At 37.0% G+C, this 20,623-nt stretch overlaps 1 non-coding gene across 1 annotated transcript; it reads right to left on the bottom strand.

Moving 5' to 3' along the window:
* Positions 1 to 20,043: 20,043 nt before the first annotated feature.
* Positions 20,044 to 20,150, bottom strand: LOC140852281 (small nucleolar RNA R71). The gene has a single exon (XR_012135183.1). It is a non-coding gene; the product is annotated as a small nucleolar RNA R71 (small nucleolar RNA).
* Positions 20,151 to 20,623: the final 473 nt, after the last annotated feature.

The following is a 20,623-nucleotide window of genomic DNA, read 5'->3' as shown; positions in this document are numbered from 1 at the left end:
TCGAAATCCTGAGGTGTATGTTGGCTGTAGCATATTCATTGTAGGAACTAGGTTGCACCAAGATGGGATCTATCAACCTCGGTAGATGAGAGGAGTAGTCCTATGATAATTGAAAGATTGAGTCCTTAAGCCCATGGTCATGGTAGAGTAAAATAATGGAAAAAATTTTTCTATTAAGGTTTCACATCGAACTCGGATCGATCGATTAACTCATATGACTGATGTTGGGTTTGACGAGTTCACCTTAACCCTAATTCAGTCGAGACTCATAATAGAGGAACTCAATCACACAGGAAGCTGCACTGAGAGGTTCATCTTCAATTCTGATGGGTTGCCACCACATACTGCTAGGTGTCACTGGTGATTTTTGGTAGCAATTAGAATGATATTGATGATCGATCATTCTAATTGTCTGAATCAGAAGAGTTCTGATCCATCGAAAGGAGTTTTGGTGATGTCGATGATGAGATAACGACATGTCTCATTATCATACAAAATTGAACCTAACTGGGTCACACAAACAAGGGTTAGGATTTGGATGTCATCAATTGGGCTAACCCAATTGATTTGGATAAGATCCAATTAGGTTCAAGGAAATCGTGCTAGCACACGATTGAGCTTAACTTTCTCCTCGTGTAATCTTTTCTATCTCTACTGAGCCAAATATGATTTGACTCATCCAGAGAACCTTAGAAAGATTTCTTTCAGTCTAAATGAAGCTTGTCCAGCTCAGAAAAGGCTTGTCTTAATTCATGAGATCAGTTTAAGACAACACCTGCTAATTCCTAGCACCTGCCAATTTCATTTTAGGATACTGTCAAAAATTGATATATGGGTCTTAAACTGAAGAGGGCTCATTGGAGGATTTTTATGGAGTATCCACAAGCCAAGCCACATCAAATTGGGTGCCATAATCAGATTATGGTGTGAGTCCAATTGGATTAAAGTGGGTGCCCCAAGTGGATAAGGATTGGAGAGTCTTGATCAATTTAAACTCTTGGGTGCCACCTCTATTTGTGCTTATCCAATGTTGGTGCCATCTTTTGGAGATAAGGTGGGATTCTTATCTAATATGATCAGATGATATCACTCCACCAATCAAAATTTTTTAAAAATTTATTAGAATTTTTTGATTGGTTGAACGATGTGGTACTACGCAGCATACAGGGTCTATATAAACCCTGCTGCGCCTAGGGTTTCGAGGAAGAAGTTGTTTTATACACAAAACCCAATAGCTGCCACCCCCTCCTCTCTTCTCCATATCCTCCCTATTTTTCTTCCTCCTCTCTTCACGTCCAATGAGTTGGACGTCCATCTGGCAAAGATCCAAGGCATGGTGATGCCTGGAACAAAAGGCTGCAAGACTTCTTCGACAGGCTACTGCTCCAATTTCAGGAAGACTTTTGAAGATCTTTCTAATCAGATTTAGATCTAATTTTTGGAGTATAGATTTATGAGGAGAAGATGTTCCAGATCCTATCCAAGTGGATACTAGTAGAGGCCAAGCACTTGCGTGGCTACATCAGAACCTCGGGCTGTGCAGAGATCATCTACAGGATAATCAGATTACCCTTGAGATATTACTTGTTTTCTCATCCCTTTTAGATTTATTTTAGACTTAATATTAGATATAAAGATTAGATCTAGAGACTTAGATCTAAAATATATGTAGGATAATTTTTTTTTTAAATTATTCTGCCCCAAATTTGATGAAATCTAGAAGATCCTATAGAGGAAAAGCGATTTTCCTCCTTCAACTGGTATCAGAGCTAGGTTATTGGCTCTATTTCAGATCTAATTTAGATCTGATTTTAATTTTTATTTATCTGATATTAAAGATTTTGGATATTATATCAGATGTGATAGGATCTAAAATCAAAATATTTAAAATTAAATCTAAGAAGATCTAATATGCATAAGATGCATGACTAGACTAGGATTAGTTGAATCCGTGAATAGTCTTAACTCTTATGTTGTGATGAGATTAAAATATAAATTAAATTAAATTTATTCTCTATTTCTCTAATGTTATAAGTGTTATAATTAGATTAAAAAATAGAAAATAAAATTTTAGTTTTTTTATAAAATTGATTTGCTGCATGCCTAGACTAGTTGTAGAATTGTTCTAGTAACTTATCTAGAATAGATTTAATTTTGAATAGTTTAATTTAAATCTTATTTTTTAGATATTACATATGATGTATCAGATCTGAAAGCATGTTAATTAGATTGATTTTTGATACATGAGATGTATGCAAAGGATGTATTAGTTAGATCTTAAATTGTATATGTGATATGTTAATTTAGATCTAACTAGTTTTGTAGTTAAATTTATATTTCTGATTAAGGTGTTCCTCATGGCCGTCTGGTCATAAGAATGAAGTAAGATTTTAAGACCCTCTCTTCTCATTCAATGGGGTGTTCATATGACATGTAGGGGTGCCGTGTGTTCATCCTTAATCAGAAATCAAAACTTACTTTTCTGCAAAATCTTAGATCCTGAAACCTTAGGATTTATTTTACATGCTTTGTTTATGAACCCAAATTTAATTAATGAATTAAGCTTATAAAATTAAGTTAGGTCTAAAATTGAGAATTTCAGATCTAAGATATTTTCATAAAATTGGGTTCGGGCTTGGATAGCTCAATTAGGTCTAGCGGTTGATCAAACCAAATCAAGAGTTGGTTAGGTGGGATCATGAAAGCTAATAATTGACCAGCCTAATGGGATTAAGTCTGGATCAAGGTCGAATCATATTTAGATGTGACCCGATCAAGTTAAGACCTAATTTGGCTCAGTGGTTAGAGCCTGAATTGTAGGCTAACCTAATTAGTTCTGATTCGATAATTTAGTGTCTAAGGTAAGTTGGGCAGATGCGACCGACTGATTTTTAATTAGGAGCTACTCGACTCGAATACATTCTTGTCGAGTTAATGGCATATCTCTCCCATCGGTCTCACTTACCTGGCCATATGTGTCGACTCAATTTTGATTAGAGGTGGCTAACAATTCGAGCTGACCCATGCCACTAGGTTAGTCATAATTGTTATGACTATATTAAGTCAAGTTTAATGAGATCTAAATCAAATCTTCCTAAGAAAATATTAAGTCTAGGTCTTCCACCATTGTGGATGTGCGGGCCCTTCCCGGGGTTGATTGTTCTCGACTGGTTACAGTAGCTCAATTGCACCGGGAAGATGCAACCATGTCCATTAGGCATTGGATGCTATGAATTAGAGGATGGGTTGGGCTCAATATTTCGAATACGGTGAGGGACCCAATCAGGAATCTAGTTCGTGCAAATGGTGGGTCTGACTTAACTAAGGATTGGAGCAATATCCCAGACACAGTGAGCTTCATGAACTAGAGATCTAGTTTTGGGTGCACCATGAGTAGAGAATCATTGGACAAGAGTTGTCCACTCATCGATTGATCCATCACCAATAACTGTTAGGTGAGGTGGTGAGCCAGTCGGTGAGACCGCACCACCCACTAAAAATCACTGATCATGGAGATTTTCACATCTCTACCAAGGGAGTGTAGGGATCTGAGAAAATAATGAGAATCTAATTTATTTTAAAAATGAAACCCCTAAACAAATTGGTTAAGTCTGATTATAAAATCTAACTAGAAACTTTTGACTCTCTACAGGAAACATATCTGCCTCAAACCCCCTAACCAAAATACTAGACACCCACAGATTGACTGGATCCAATTTCAAAGACTGGTTGAGAAACTACAGAATTATTTTGGGTTCCAAAAAATTGACTCATGTCTTGGACCAGGACCCACCTGCCATGCCAGCATGTCCGACTGCTGAACAGAGAGCATCTCTGAAAAAGTGGATGGATGATGATAACAAAGCAAGGTACTCCATGTTGAGTGCAATGTCTGATGACTTGCAGTGCCAACATGAGAATATTTTGACTACTCGTCAAATATTGGCTCACCTGCAAGAGTTGTTTGGTGAACAGAGTCACGCGGTCAAGTATCAAGTCTGTCAAAGACTTTTTAAGACCAAGATGTGTGATGGGCAGTCAGTCCAAGATCATTGTTTGACAATGATCAAGGATCTTGAGGAGCTTGAGAAGCTCGGTATCATCTTAGACAAAGATTTTTAGATTGATGTGATCCTTCAGTCCTTGTCCGATGCATATGGTCAGTTCATCATGAACTTTCATATGCATAAGATGCAGTGTACCTTAGCCAAGTTAATGAACATGCTGGTTATGGCTGAGCTTTCTATGAAGGATTCAAAAAGCTCAGCTCTTACTGTGGAGTGAAATTCTTCCAAGAAAAAGTCTTTTGAAAAGAAAAAGAAGTTTGCGAAGAAGCAAAAGGTGGATGGCAAGAAGAAGAAGACAGAACCGAAGAAGAAGGCTGCTAATAAGGAAAAATATTTTCATTACCAATCAGATAACCATTGGAAGTGGAACTGTCCTTCGTACCTGACCACCCTAAAGAACAAGAAGGATGGTCCTTCTGGAGGTATGCTCATTTTAGAATCTAATCTTACGATTTCTTCTGCATCCAGTTGGGTGCTTGACTCTGGTTCTAGTGCTCATTTGTGCACTTCTATGCAGGGTCTTGAGGAGAGCAGGAGGCTAAGGGATGGGGAGATGATCCTACACGTCGGGAATAGAGCAAGAGTTGCTGCTGTAGCCGTGGGAACCTACCCTCTGTGATTACCGTTAGGATTAGATTTATTTCTTAGAGATTGTTATTATGTGCCTGCAGCAAGCAGGAATTTGATTTCTGTTTCATGTTTAGCACAAGAAGGCTATGTGATTAGCTTTCATAAGGACCATTGTAATATTTTTTATGAAAATAATAAAGTTGCAGATGGTTTTCTTATTAACGATCTCTATCAGCTACATATTGATGTATCTGTATTTAATATTGAGCAAAATATGAATGCCATAGGAATTAAAAGACCTAGAGATAGTCTAAATGATAAGTATCTGTGGCACCTAAGGCTAGGTCATATAGCAAAAAATAGGGTTAACAAATTAGAGAAATCTGGGCTATTGAGTCAGTTGACTTTCAAGTTATATCCAATTTGTGAATCATACCTTCAAGGCAAAATGACCAAGCTTCCTTTTGTGGGACATGGGGAAAGGGCCACAGACCTACTTGCCCTAGTACATACGGATGTATGTGGCCCATTTGATGTGTAGGCTAGAGGCAACTATATCTACTTCATTACCTTTACCGATGATATGTCTAGGTACGGGTATGTGTTTCTAATGAAACACAAGTCTGAAGCTTTAGAAAGGTTCAAAGAATTCAGACATGAGGTAGAAAAACAAACAGAAAAGCTCATTAAGGTTCTTCGATCAGATCGAGGAGATGAATACCTTAGTCGGGAGTTTCTAGACTATCTTAAGGACAATAGCATAGTCTCTCAATGAACTCCACCTGGAACGTCTCAACTCAACGAGGTTTCAGAACGGAGAAATCGGATCCTATTAGATATGGTCCATTCCATGATGAGCTTCACGGACCTCTCCGAATTTCTTTGAGAGCATTATCTCATGACAGCAATTTATGTATTGAATAGGGTTCCTCTAAAATCGTTCCTACCATAGCATGGTAAGAAGCCAAGTCTGAATCATCTTAGAATTTAGGGTTGTCTGGCTCATGTCAAGAGACAGCAGGCAGATAAGTTAGAGTTTAGGTCTTTTAGAGCTCGGTTCATAGGATATCCTAAAGAGTCATTAGGATACTATTTCTATATTTCGAAAGACCATAATGTGATTGTGAGTTGAAATGCTATTTTTCTTGAAAAATAGTTTATTCAAGATGGTGACATCGGAAGAATAATTAAGCTCAAGGAGAATGTCTCCCAAGAGCAATGAGCTAAAGAGCCTGAAGAACCTAATCAATCAGAACCAGTCTTAACACAACCTCTTCCACCTCGTAGATTGATTAGGATTTCCCATCCTCCTGAAAGGTACTTAGGTACCATACAAGAGGATGTAGAGAAAATATTCCTCACGAGAAATGGGGCTCATGGTGATGAGCCCAAGACCTATGACGAGACGATATCAGATATAGACTCCGAGAAATAGTTAGAGGCAATGAGATCAGAAATTGACTTGATGCACTCAAATCAAGTCTGGACCTTGGTAGATCTACTTGAAGGTATTGTACCTATTGGGTGTAAATAGATCTTCACGAGAAAGATAGGTGCAGATGAGAATGTAGAGACATTCAAGGCTAGGCTCGTAGCGAAAGGTTATAGTCAGCACGAAGGCATTGACTATCAGGATACCTTCTCGCCCGTAGTCATGCTAAAATCCATCCGCACATTGCTTGCTGTTGCAGCCTATTTCGATTATGAAATATGACATATGGATGTGAAAATAGTGTTCTTAAATGGACATCTTGAGGAAGATATCTATATGGAACAGTCGCTTAGTTTCACATCCAGTGATGATGATCACAAGATCTGCAAGCTGCAAAGGTCCATTTATGCACTTAAGTAAGCATCTCGGAGTTGGAATACTCGTTTCAATGATGTGATCAAAATATTTGGTTTCATCAAAAATGAAGAGAAACCATGTGTATTCGAAAGGGTCAGTGGGAGCGCAGTTGTCTTCCTCGTATTGTACGTAGATGACATCCTTTTAATTGGGAATGACATTCTCATGTTGACCTCAGTCAAAGTATGGTTGTCTAAGAAGTTCTCTATGAAAGATCTAGGAGAGGCATCCTTTATACTGGATATTAAGGTCTATAGAGATAGACCAAATAGGATGCTCGGACTTTCACAGAAGATGTACATAGAGGAGGTGCTAAAGAGGTTTAGCATGGAAAACTCCAAAAGAGGTTTATTGCCTTTTAGACATGGCATTCATCTCTCCAAGAAGATGTGTCCTAGCACACCTGAGGAGATTGAACGCATGAGGAAGATCCCTTATGCTTCGGTAATAGGGAGCCTCATGTATGCCATGCTATGTACACGACCTGATATAGCCCATGCTGTGAGTGTCACAAGCAGATATCAGTCGAATCCAGGCGAAGAGCACTGGACTTCTATGAAATGTATCCTTAAGTACTTGAGAAGGACTAAGGATATGTTTCTAGTCTTTGGGAATGGAGAACTCTAGATTCAGGGATATACAGACTCAGACTTTATGTCTGATATAGATGATCGAAAGTCGACATCTGAAAGTCTGTTCATTTGCAATGATGGTGCAATTAGCTGGAAGAGTTCCAAGCAGATGGTGATTGCTGATTCCACCATGGAGGTAGAGTACATTACTGCATCAGAAGCTGTGAAGGAGGCATTCTGGTACAAGAAGTTTGCCACAGAGCTTAGAGTGATGTCACTGGATGCCATACCTCTTTACTGCAACAATAATGGTGCCATAGCCCTAGCTAAGGAGCCAAGATCTCACTAGAAGTCCAAGCACATCGAGCGGCGATTCCATCTGATCCATGATTACCTCGAAAAGGGTTATGTCGAGGTTATGAGAGTCGACTCCATAGATAATGTGGTAGACCCGCTGACTAAGCCATTGGACCAGCAAAAGATCGAATCCCACCTTGAGAAAATGGGACTTAGATATGTAGCCAATTGGCATTAGGTCAAGTGGGAGTTTGTTAGATGTGTGCCCTAGATGCCAGACCGGCTGACACATTCCTGTATAGATCTAAGGATAAATTTATAATTTTGACTATAAATAAATAAAAAGATTATTCTTCTATCATATTGTATACATTGTGTCTGTGATACATCCTTTGAGTTAGTAGGAATGTAAATTCATATTTTCAAGAGTTGAAAATTTAAGGCATGAATTTACATAACTAACTCATAAACAGCTCCTGAGCATAGGATCATCATGAGGATGGTGATCGATCCGGAAGGATGGTGTACGATCGCTTCCATAGGGTAGATGTATCTTGAGTCTACGATGTGGAGACATCAGAGCGAGAGTATAGATATTCGTTGAAAATGAGAGTACTGAGCGTGACCACTTCGAGCAGTCATAAGAAAGTCTGCCTTCTCATCAATGACTAGCACGATGCTGCAGTTGTGTGTCTAGTTCTTTGACCTGAGGTGCATCGACAGTTCACCTTGAGTATGTTATAGTTTGACTACACCATAACTCGATCTTCTAGCCATTCAAAATCCTGAGGTGTATATTGGCTGTAGCATATTCATTATAGGAACTAGGTCGTACCAAGATGGGATCTATTAACCTCGGTAGATGAGAGGAGTAGTCTTATGATAATTGAAAGATCGAGTCCTTAAGCCCATGGCCATGGCAGAGTGAAATAATAGAAAAAAATTTTTCATTAAGGTTTCACATCGGACTCAGATCGATCGATTAACTCATATGACTGATGTTGGGTTTGACGAGTTCACCTTAACCCTAATTCAATCGGGACTCATGATAGAAAAACTTAATCACACAGGAAGCTACATCGAGAGGTTCATCTTCAGTTTTGATGGGTTGCCACCACATACTGCTAGGTGTCACTGATGGATTTTGAGAGCAATTAGAATGATATTGATGATCGATCATTCTAATTGTCTGAATCAGAAGAGTTTTGGTCCATCGAAAGGAGTTTTGATGATGTCGATGATGAGATCACGACATGTCTCATTACCATACAAAATTGAACCTAACTGGGTCACACAAACAAGGGTTAAGATCTAGATGTCATCAATTGGGCTAACCCAATTGATTTGGATAAGATCCAATTAGGTTCAAGGAAATCATGCTAGCACACGATTGAGCCTAACTTTCTCCTCATGTAATCTTTTCTGTCTCTACTGAGCGAAATATGATTTGACTCATCCAGAGAACCTTAAGAAGATTTTTCTCAGTCTAAATAAAGTTTGTCCAGCTCAGAGAAGGCTTGTCTTAATTCATGAGATGAATTTAAGACAACACCTGCTAATTCCTAGCACCTGCCAATTTCATTTTAGGACATCTATCAAAAGTTTACATATGGGTCTTAAACTGAAGAGGGCTCATTGGAGGATTTTTGTGGAGTGTCCACAAGTCAAGCCATATCAAATTGGGTGCCATAATCAGATTATGGTGTGAGCCCAATTGGATTAAAGTGGGTGCCCCAAGTGGATAAGGATTGGAGAGTCTTGATCAATTTAAACTCTTGGGTGCCACCTCTATTTGTGCTTATCCAATGTTGGTGCCATCTTTTGGAGATAAGGTGAGATTCTTATCTGATATGATTAGATAACATCACTCCACCAATCAAATTTTTTTCAAAATTTATTGAAATTTTTTGATTGGTTGAATGATATGGCACTGTGCAGCATACAGGGTCTATATAAACCCTGCTGCGCCTAGGGTTTCGAGGCAGAAGTTATTTTATGCATAAAACTCAATAGCTGCCACCCTCTCCCCTCTTCTCTACATCCTCCTTACTTTTCTTCCTCCCCTCTTCATTTCCAAAGAGTTGGACATCCATCTGGCAAAGATCCAAGGCATGGTGACGCCTGGAACAGAAGGCTGCAGGACTTCTTCGACAGGCTGCTGCTCCAACTTTAGGAAGACTTTTGAAGATCTTCCTAATCAGATTTAGATCTAATTTTTGGAGCATAGATTTGTGAGGAGAAGATGTTCCAGATCCTGCTCGAGTGAATATCGATAGAGGCCAAGTGCTTGCGTGGCTACATCAGAACCTCGGGCTATGCAGAGATCATCTACAGGATAATCAGATTACCCTTGAGGTATTACTTGTTTCCTCTTCTCTTTTAGATTTATTTTAGACTTAACATCAAATATGAAGATTAGATCTAGAGACTTAGATCTGAAATATATGTAGGATAATTTTTTTTTTTAAATTATTTCACCTCAGATTTGATGAAATCTGGAAGATCCTATAGAGGAAAAGCGGTTTTCCTCCTTCAATGCAGGCTAGAGGGTTTAAGGCTGACATTGTGGTTTAACTGTGAGAGTAGAGATTCAAATTAAATTTTTGTATTTAATATTTATATTTACTTCTAGAGATTTTAAGATGCAAATAATGACTCACTAATTTATCGGATCCCTCCACTCTCTAAAAAAAATGGAAACCCTAACATGATAAAAGATTTCTAGTGGGTGTTGTGGTTCCACCGATAACATACTCCTCACCTAACAGTTATTGGTAACATGCACACTGATACATAGGCAACTCTTTATCCAGATGTTTCACTAAGTATGTTGCAGCGACTTGATCTCTAAGTCATATGGGCTCACCTAATAGTTATTGCCCATACTTTTTTAGTTAAGTCTGACCCATCGTTCACAAGCAGGTGCAAGGCCATCATTAGATCCCTCACCTAACAGTTATTGGGTCCAACTCCATCCTTACCCTAGAGCAACTTTTTGCTAATAAAGTAGTTGCATGTTCCCGATGCAACTGAACCACTATAACCAGTCGAGAACAATCAACGTTGGTAGCATGCCCGCACATCTATAACGGTGAAAGATCTATGGACTTAATATTTATGAGAAGATTTGAGTTTAGATCTCAACTAATCAATCATCATGTGACTGATCTAACTGGTATGGGCTAAACCCAACTGCTAAGCAACCTAATTCAAGACCCAATCTTCCAAATTGGCCAGATAAGTGAAGATCGATAGGGGTCCCTCTGTTGCCTTCTTAAGACACCAATAAATTGATCAGGTTGCCTAACGAAATCAATGAAATAATCATGTCTCATTAACTTATCTTAGACACTAATAAATCGATGGATCAGGATTGGTAAGCTCAAACGAATCGGACTCAAACCAACGAGCCAAATTAGGTCCTTAGGTTAATCGATTCTACATATGGGATTCAATCGATTTGATTAACAATAATTATATGATCATTAACTTAATTGATATGACCCTAATCAATACTTGACTTGGTTTGATCAATTACTTAATTGAATTAGATCCGTATGAATCAAATCAAAAACCTTAAATGCAAACCTATTATATGACCTAATTAATAATTTTTCTATGACCAAAACCCGCATGCATAAATACAAATTTTAGATTTTAAAATTATATTTTAGATCAAAATTTATTGCATAAAAATAAGTTTTAAAATATGAAAATAATTTTCAAATTTTAACACACAAATATATATCATATATATGCATATAAAATCAGATCTAAACAAAATTTCAGATCTAAGCATTATATCATATATCTCATATACTAATCATGGATCAGATTAAAAATAAATTTATGATATAAATATATAATTATATATCATATATATAAATCAAAATTTAGATCATATAAAAATTTTAAATTTTATGCATGCATCTATGTATCACATGAACATGAACTAGAACTCTTTCTAGATCAAAATTCAGATCTATGCATGCAATTACATATCAATTATATATTTTAAAATTAAATCTAAAATCAAATTTTAAATCAAAAGATCTATCTATACATCTCATGTATTAAAAAAAATTAATTTTGAAATTTTTTCAAAAATATGTATATCAAAATTCAGCATATGAAAACCCGTGACTCTGATACCACTATTGGAATTCGGGGTTTGGTGCATGCATATATGTTTCAAAACTTTATTTTCTAAATATCATAGTGAAGAATAAAATTAAAATATTTTTAATCTAAATTATGCATGCATAAAAATATAAAACCACATGGATCTATCTCATATGCTGAAATTGATGTATGCTGAAATTCAGATTGTGATCAAATCATATACCTATTTCATAATCTTTTTCTTCAAATCTAGATCTGAAAGAGAAGAGGTTCTTTCTTAGCCGTATAAATATCTGACCTCTATGAGTATCCACTCAGGATCAGTCTGGAACAGTCCTCTTTAATCTGAATTTTTGTTCTTTAAAATTCGACCTACTGAATCTGAACGAAACCTGAATCGCGATCAATGCTTGATCTCCTTCCTTGATCTTCTTTTTCTTCTCTTCTCTAGAGTTTCTCTCCTTATTATGTGTTGCTACCATATGCTAGAAACCAGCAAAAAAGAGGCACCCAACAGCTTTTGGGTGTGGGACTCCTTGGGATGCACGTCCCAAGAGAAAGGGGGTGTGGGATGCCCAAGGGAAGGGAAAGGGAGAGGAAGAGAGGGCATTGGACTTCTCTTTTGGCATGTAGGATTGCTGGTTTGGATGCTCTAAGGATCTTAGGGGAGGTCCCTTTAAATAGGCACAAGGATTGAATCCTATTCAATCTCATAATACAAGTTCTGCTTGCATTGGATTTTCTATTAACTTAAGTTATCCAATTTACTTTAGGAGACCCTTTAGGTGCCAACAATTGGAGCACTTGCACTCATAATTAGACACCCAAAAATATACTCAAGAGACACTCTATAGAGAAGTAAAAGTCCTCTAATCAATGGACACACCCAACTTTATCAAATCAAGGTGGCGTCCAAGAATAACTATCAAGAAAATTAATTAAGTACTTACACCCTTAATTTATGTGATCCATAATCTTAGATATCCAACAATTGGAGACTCATGAATCTTATTTATGTAAGTTATTAGCAAATAATTAAGTTACAATTATCTTATCAAATAAATAATCCCAACGGAAAGAGGAATTGGGTCCAACCATGTGCTAGCAAGGTTACCACGAACCCAATGATTTTCTCTAAACCCAATTAATACTTACATAAGCTTAATTACTAATTTTAGACCTAATCTCTTTATTGTGTAATCTCATAGATTCAATTCTATCTGGTAGTGAGACATACAATGATCTCTATCATCATATTATTGAAACTCTTTTCAATGGATCAGAATAATTTCACTCTAACTCAATAAGAATTGTCGATCCAGAACAATCTTAGTGAGCTATCACAATCTACCAGTGACACCTAGTAGTATGTAGTGGCCATCTAGTAGAACTAAAATGAACCTTTAGATATAGTTAACGTGTGATTTAGTTTCTCTATCGTGAATCCTGACTTGATAGCTGGTCATGGATAAATTGTCAAATCTCAGCATCTATCATATGATGATTCGATTAGCTCAAGTCCAGTTGTTACTTCTATATAAATTTTTTTCCATCAATCACACTGCTGTGGCCACAGACTCTTGGACTTAGCCTCTAAAATCTCATAGGACTACTCCTCTCTATCAAGGTCGATAGATCCTATCTTGATGTGCACCCCACTCCTACAGTGGACCAACTGTCGCCAACATCTACTACAAAGACTCACTGAGATCCATATTTATATGTCAGTCAAACTCCAGCAGCCTCACTATGAGTAGCAGTACTATCTCAAGTCAAAGGATCAGTCACACAACTACAGCATCGAGATAATCACTGACGATTGAATAGAAATCCAAGTGATCCCTCGTATGATCATGCTCAGTACTAATTATTTTCTAACAACTACCCACACTCGTCATCCTGTGTCTCTACACAGTAGATCAGAGACTTGTCTATTCTGAAAGAAGTAATTTGTGTATCAGTCTATTCGGATTTATCACCATCCTCATGATGATCCTATGATCGGGAGTATTTAGGAATTAAATACATGTCTCTAATTCTCAACACCTTGAGAATATGTATCGAAACTAATTTCATGGATGATTCAAAGATACATTACACTTGAATGAAAAATAAATTTATCCTTTTATTGATCATATCAATATATTAAGTATAAAATTATACTCTAGATTTATTACAATGCGTCAGCCATATTGACTTCTAGGACATACATCTAACAAAGTGATCGTAAAATAATTAAAGCCTCAAGAGGACCATCATCTGAGTGGTCCCATCAGTTATGCCCATCCATGTTGGTCATATGAAGTTGACATCATGAGCCTTAAATGTGGAAGACAGGCATGAAGGCAGGAATGCCCGACATCGAGTTTGAGGTACTTTTGGAGTGCTTCCTTCACCTGATTCTCAAACTCAGGAGTAGGGGGGTTGTGTTATGGAAAATACTGTGAGCACCTTGGATCGGCATTACATCGTAAGGTATTTCAGGCTCTCAGGTCATCAACACAACCACTGACTGTTGTATGAGCTGAGGAGTCAGTCGCTCTACTAAGCTGAAGCATCCACGAAGTCGACCTATGCATGAGCTACCTCAGCCGACTTATCCCTTCATTGTGTGCAACAGCTATCCATCCCGAACAGATAATAATCTGATGTAACAATCTCTCCTGATCTCACAGGAGCAATCAAGGGCTAAATTATCTTATCCACTATGGCAATTTCAACGGCCCGACAATCTTGAGATCGTACGATCACACAGCTATGCAATCAGCTTTCTGATATCTTTCTATATAAACAACCAGAGCTCTAAGGACCCAGGTAAGTCAAATCAAATCCCTCTCAGAGAATCAGTTGCTACTCTTTTGCTCTCTACTTTTCTGATTTGAACGTCGGAGGGTCCTCACCGGAGCCACAACCTCTAGTTTGGGACTTATTTTGCAGGTCACTCCAGTGCCAGCACCCTGCATTAGGACCAGATGTCTGATTTTCAATCTCAAGCATCTGTCTTCCAGCCTCGATAGATTTAAGCAGCAACAATATCCATCTATCAGATCTCATAGTCTGATATACAGCTATAGTAAGAATAATCTGAATAGACTGGAGCATGACTACAGACAAAAATTTTTTTTCATAGTCAACACCTTGTCTTTATCTGAAACCTTTTACCACTAGCCTGGTCTTATAGGTCTCTACCTGGTTATCTGCTCCAATCTTCTTCTTGAAGATCCATTTGCAGCCTATTAAGGTCACACCCTTAAACGTATCAACCAATGTCCAAACTTGGTTGGTATACATGGAGTATATTTCAGATTTCATGGCTTCAAGCCATCTGTCAGAGTCACTACTCATGACTGCTTTCGAATAGGTCATAGGATCATCATTCTCAATGATATGTGGTGTATTGTCATTCTCAATAACAAACACATACTTGAGTGGTACATTATGTACTTTACTTGATCTTCGAAGAGGAGGTGTATGTAGTAGTTATGCCCCATCAATGGGTACTTTAGATCGAGGATCAAGTTGTGGATTCTCCACATCTTACTTCTAGATAGACTATAGGTCTTGAACTTTCTCAAGTTCAACTATCCTCCCACTACCTCCTTCTTAGATAAACTCTTTTTTCAAAAAAATGATATACCTACTAACAAACACTTTTTATGGAGTAAGGTAGTAGAAGTAGTATCGTATACTATCCTTAGGATAACCTACAAATTTGTATTTTTCTGATCTAGCACTTATGTCCATCAACACTTTCTACATAAGCAGAACAACTCCAAATCATAAGATGTTTAAGACTGAGCCTCTTTCCTTTCTATATCTCATATGAAGTGCTAGAGATAGACTTAGATAGTACTTTGTTCAAAATATACATTGTAATCTTGAGAGCAAATCCTCAAAAGAAAATTGGAAGATTCATGAAGTACATCATGGACTGCACCATATCTAATAAGATACGATTCCTCTTTTTTGCAATACTATTTAATTACGGAGTGTAATGAGGTGTTCATTCTAAAAGAATTTTATTATTTTTAAGATGATCAAGAAATTCACTAGTTAAGTATTCTCCTCCTCGATCAGATTGAAGAACTTTAATACTCTTACTAATTTGTTTCTCAACCATTCTTTGGCACTCAAATATCAAAATATTTAGATTTATATTTTATTAAATATACATATTGTTGCTCTTTGAATTAATTTTGATGATTACAAAGTATTTGAGGGGGTTACTAATAATTTTGGCTTAAAAAAAGATTTATTGTATTTCAGGGGCAAAATCATAATTTTACTAAGTTTTGATTCGAAAGCCTCAAGAGCAAGAGCAGAAGATTTATAATCTATTGGAGGTAATTTTAATATTTTTGGATATATATTTTGAAAGAAAATCATATTTATAAATTTGAGTTGACCCCATGAGTCGACTCATGGCAAAAGGGGCTGAACGGCATGCTAAATTTTTTGGCTGGCACACTCTGTGAGTCGACCCCATGAGTCAACTCCTGTGCATGAGTCGACCTTTGCTGTTGTGTAGGCCAAAATTACAGAACAGTCATTTTCTGTTCTGTGCCACAGAAGTCGACCCCATGAGTCAACTCATGAGCATGAGTCGACCCTATGAGTCGATCTCTGCGATGAAAAAACTCCGTAATGACTAGTTTTTAGCTTATTTTGGCTGCATTTAATGCCCATTTAACGTGCTCTAATGGTTCAATTTCATTCCAGATTACTCTCCACCATCATTTGAAGTTATAAAAGGCACTTAAAGGAGAGAATCAACAAGGTTTCGAAAAGGTTCTTCAAGCATTCATTTCAACCCCAAGCAAGAGCCCTCTTAAAAGTTCAAGAAGCTTTTATTTTAAGTTCACCAACCCCTCAAGAGCTCATTTAAGTCTTCAACCACTTTGAGGAAAATCAGAAGAGCTTCATTCTCTTTGTGTAAAGTGTATTTAAAGCTTTATTCACTCATTAAAGGAGCTATATCTGTATTTCCATGTGATTAACTATTATACTCTATTTTTGAATTGATTTTTTATTTTGGAAGAGTTTCAAAACATGAAAAGGTTGATTCGAACTTTGAATCGGATTGTATTAGGTTGGCTTGTACCCAGAAAATAAGTATTCTAGCTTAGAATAGCTAGAGTCAGAGGTTCCGACATTATATTCGGTTTGAATACAGATTAGTGGATTTGAATTTCTAAGTAGGAGCTTCTGGAGTGGATGTAGGTGCAAGGTTGGCACCGAACCACTATAAATCTTTTTATTTGTGTTGTGCTTACTTGCTCTCCTTTTAAATTTTCTTATCTTCTTGCATTCTTGCATCCAACTTCTATACCTTGCTTAAATTTTGCTTTCCATATTTATCCTGCTCATTGTTAAATAATCTTCATAGTTGTAAGTTATTTTTAAATTTTTAAAAACCCAATTCACCCCCCCTCTTGGGTTGTATAGCTGGGCAACACATATCCAAATCTTGATGAATCATTAGTAAATGTGATGAAGTAGAAGTATCTGCCTCTACCTTGAGTTGATATTGGACCACAAACATCCATATGCACTAGGCCCAATAAGTCACTCGTCCTTTCTCTATATCCAATAAATAGAATCTTGATCATCTTACCCATAAGACAAGATTCACAAGTTTCATATGATTCAAAATCATAAGGATCAAAAAATTTTTTTTTATATAACTTGTTAATCCCTGACTTATTGATATGATCAAGTCGACAGTGCTAGAGATATGTGACATTCACATCTTCACTCTTCTTTTTCTTCATTTAATCAATATGAAGAACATTATCATTAAGTGACAAGAATAAAAGACCATTATCTATAAAATTATCGATATAAATTCGTTAGAAAGATAAATAGAGCAACTATTGCTCTTTTCTTTTATTTCAAAATCATGTTCAAATAATAAAGGTATAGAAATAATATTTCTAACAATATTAGGCATATAATAATAATTTTTTAATTCTAAAATTTTGTCTGAAGGTAACTTCAATAGCATGGTTCCTATGACTTCGGTCTTGATGGATGATAAACACTTAATTTAAGTCATTTAAAATAGAAAATTATATTTAATTTATTTTATTTATTAAGAATTTGATACTTCTTTTTATATTTTACAAGAAAGGTGATCGCTGATACAAAGAGTCTGATTCACAGATAAAAAAAACTCAAGTTTGAAGAAAATTGGACTTAAAACTAAATTTAAATAAAAGAAGGATGCATACGGTATTCTAGAAAATGAAGATACTATGCAAGGAACCCAAAAAGGATATAGATGTCATTTTAAAGAAATAAAAGTTTCTTTTTGTAATTTTTCAATCAAAAAGGAAGGAACGCACGGGCGGACGCGCGGGGCGGACGTGCAGCGCGACATCGCGGCATCGCGGCATCGGGTGTGGCATCGGGTGCGGCAAGGCGGGCGCGCGGGTTCGCGGGGAGTTTGGCAAGGCAGACACAGTGGCGAACAGAGGGATCTTAAAATAAAAGAAAAAAATTTAATACTTGGAAATACTTCAAGAGAAAGAATTTGTATTTTCTTTATCTGCTTGTGATCTTTCCATCTCATCCATTCATCTTTTAGTCCTTAGTATTTTCTTTAGTCCCACATTAGAAAATCATGTAAAACTCCTCCCTCCTAACACCTATAAAAAGGTTTTTGTACTCTCATTGGAGGGAGAGCCCAGAAATTCTTCTAGAGCCTTGCATAGAGGAATAGAAAGGGACTACTTCATGAGCAGCTAAGCTAGCAGCCTCGGGAGTGGAGAAGAAATTTTGTAACGACACAGAGTGGGTTTATTGTTCTAAACTTCCTTGTATTTCTTTATATGCAATAAAGATTATTCTTTTTATTTAAATCATCATGAGTTCTTTATTTACTCTCTTTCATATGCTTTTATTTATGCTTTCTTGTTAGATTAATATTAGGAACAACTTTTACTTTTTGGAGATGCGCCGTAATCTATGGGTACGGGGCGTGCCGAGGAAAGAAGAGTTGTTTACTTAGTACTTTTTAGAGATGCACCATGATCTACGGGTATGGAGCATGTCGAAGAAAGATAGATATTTTTTCTAAGATTAATTGCATCATTTAAATATGAAAAAAGAGATACAACTCTGCTAGTGCAAAATTAATTCAAAACTCCCGAGCTCTTTATTTTCTAATTACATCAATTTTAAGATAATTTATTTTCTAAATCAAAACAATATTTCTTTCTTTTATTTTGTAATCTCAACTTAGCCCAAGGTCCCTGAGGATACGATCTCGACTCATCCTACCTACATAGTGAGTAGAGTTATTTTTGGTGCTATCAACAACTATGCATCAAATTTTGACACCGTTGCCGGGGATCTTGGCACGGTTGAATTAAAAAAAAAAAAGCCACTGACATTTCATAATACTTAACTAAAATAGCATAACCTCAAATATAAAAATTTCTAACTTGATTGGACACCTTGTTTCTTTGCATTGCATCTCCATAATTAACTTTAAGGGTGCAACCCATTAACTAAGATAAGGTGAGGATTTGATCACCCTTCTTTGGCCCACAAATCACTCCCTTGCATTTGCATAACCTAGACCTTAATCTAAAATTAATTATATGTTGACCCCTAAAGATTTCGAGCTCATTAGGACAAATGACCCTGAGAGTTGAACCAGGTTAGACTTGGTCAGCTAGCTGGTGTCTAGACAAGTGGTTTGCGGGATGACTGGGCCCGAAGGAAGGTGGTTTTTAATTGATTCCATTCACTGACCTAGCCAATCTAATTGGTATCTAAGGAAAGCAACGGGGGGACTCCCACCGACCTTACACTTATCTGGCCAGTTGGTTGGTCAAGCTCTGACTTAGAGGGCTTGAAGGCTAACTACAGTTAGGAGCTGTCTAGAACTAGGGTAACTTTAGGATAGAGAGTCCACTGCATGCTAACTTGATTGTAATAAAAATCTAACCACAACTAATTCTTCTATTAGTTTTAGGACTTCTTAGGATCTCTTCTTTAGAACTCTTTTCTCTCTTCTCTTCTCCTCTTAAAAAAAAAAAATTAATCCTTAACAGACTAGGATAGTCCTACATAGACCTTTTAGTTGCATGTTAGGTCGACGATCACTAAAACCCGACTTACAACCATTAGACGAAGAATTAGAAAAGACTCTTAGGACTATCCAAGTTAGAAACATGGCTACACCTGGTGAGGCTAATCCTTCACACCCATTGAGAGAAGATTTCACTCCATCCTTGTAAACCTACTCTCCATGCATTCAAGCACCTCCAGTAGAAGCTAACCAATATGAGTTAAGTCTAGCATTATTCAAATGCTGTCAGCATTCTATGGACTTAGTAACGAGGACCCATACAAACACTTGGATGAATTTCTTAAAATTTGTTCCACAGTAAAAATCCAAAACTTCTCCGATGATGCCCTTAGGTTGAAACTGTTCCCTTTCTCACTTAGGGACAAAGCCAAGCATTGGTTAAACTCCTTAGACTCAATAACCATTTCAACTTGGGATCATCTTCAGAGAGAATTTCTCAAGAAATACTTTTCAATTGGAAAAACAAATCAAATTAGAAAAGCTATCACTAGTTTTTCCTAATTGGAGGGTGAACTTTTTCATGAGACATGAAAAAGGTTAAGGGACCTCATTCATAAATGTCCACACCATGTTGTCCCTAAATGGCAACTTTGTTAGTGTTTTTATGATGGTCTATTAGAAAAACATCGACAAATGGTTGATGCATCATGTGGTGGGACATTCATGCTAAAGAGTGAGGATGAAGCCTGGCAGCTCTTTGAAACACTTAGTGAGAATTTTCTACATCATATGTCTGCCACCTCTAGAGAACAACCCATGCTTCAACAAAAAAGAAGTAGAATTTATCAGATTGGAAATGTCATGGATATCCACAGTAAGGTAGATGAACTGTCCCAAAAATTAGACCGTCTTCTAAATAATGGACAATCTCCGATTCCACCTAACCCAATCCAAGAAGTTTGTGCATTGTGTGCAAGTCCGAACCATTTTGTTAGTGAATGTCCAATCGCACCTCAATTTTCTGAGTTTGTACACGAGCAGGTTCAGCAAGCTCAAGTCCAACAAGCTCGCAGACCAGGAAACGATCCATATTCAAGCACTTTTAACC

Source organism: Elaeis guineensis, chromosome 10, assembly GCF_000442705.2.
Source record: "Elaeis guineensis isolate ETL-2024a chromosome 10, EG11, whole genome shotgun sequence".
Classification (NCBI taxonomy): Eukaryota; Viridiplantae; Streptophyta; class Magnoliopsida; order Arecales; family Arecaceae; genus Elaeis; species Elaeis guineensis.
This window is presented reverse-complemented; position numbering and strand designations above follow the sequence as displayed.